Source organism: Belonocnema kinseyi, chromosome 9 (genome assembly GCF_010883055.1).
Source record: "Belonocnema kinseyi isolate 2016_QV_RU_SX_M_011 chromosome 9, B_treatae_v1, whole genome shotgun sequence".
In the NCBI taxonomy this organism is placed as follows: domain Eukaryota; kingdom Metazoa; phylum Arthropoda; class Insecta; order Hymenoptera; family Cynipidae; genus Belonocnema; species Belonocnema kinseyi.
The window spans coordinates 125,920,790-125,921,658 of NC_046665.1; the positions used below are offsets into that span (position 1 = coordinate 125,920,790).

Genomic DNA, 869 nt, shown 5'->3' on the forward strand with positions numbered 1-869 from the left:
CAGGAGGTATATCAGGTGTCACAGGGGGGGGGGGTAGCATGACGCCACCCCCCATTAAAAAGATTAAAGTTTATATCATATGAACTTAAACGTTTTCAATGGCGCTCATATGCGCCACAAATAAAAAAATTTGCGCCACATTGATAACCGAGTTATCAGCGATCGAAATGGGGGGAGGGGGACTGACATCATTTTTCTAAACTAATAACATTTTTTCAAACTCATCATAGCTGTTTTGTCATAAATTTAAATGCGCTTACAAGCACCACCACTAAAAAATGTTGCGCTAGCTATTTAAGAAAGATATATTTCAGTGGGGGGGGGGGCGTGTAAGGCTTCTGTTAAATCTTCAACAGTGATGTGGAATATAAAGTTACTTCGATTTTGCATTCAAGTCTTGCTTGGGGGTTTTGGCGTCGCTGAATCCGAATCTGAAGTCGAAATTCGAAAATTCAAAATGGCGCATCCAGTATGGCGGACGAAAATACATAAAATAAGGCTCAATTTGGATAAATCTCGGTACTTACGGGTTTTCGGGGTGGCTGAATCCGAATCTGAAGTCAAATTTGAAGCCGTTATTTGTATTTTCGTCCTTCATATTGAATCCGCTATTTTGATATTCTCAATTTTTACTTCATATTCGGATTCAGCAACCCCAAAAACCCCAGGATACACATTTTCAGGATAGCAAATATTCCTGCCATATTGGGAATTTTTTGTCAAATTCTCTCTGCCGACGAAAGGCAATTTTCAAGATTTTCAAAAAATCTTATGGCGCATATGAGCGCATTTAAAGACGAATGAAACCATGTCCGCAACTCTATCTTGCACATCACTGTTAAAGATTTAACAACTGCGTTATACTTCCC

At 39.2% G+C, this 869-nt stretch overlaps 1 protein-coding gene across 2 annotated transcripts in view; it reads left to right on the forward strand.

The window, feature by feature from the left end:
* Positions 1-869, forward strand: part of LOC117180330 (vitamin K-dependent gamma-carboxylase) — a 43,542-nt gene that overhangs the window by 39,649 nt on the left and 3,024 nt on the right. The window lies entirely within an intron of this gene.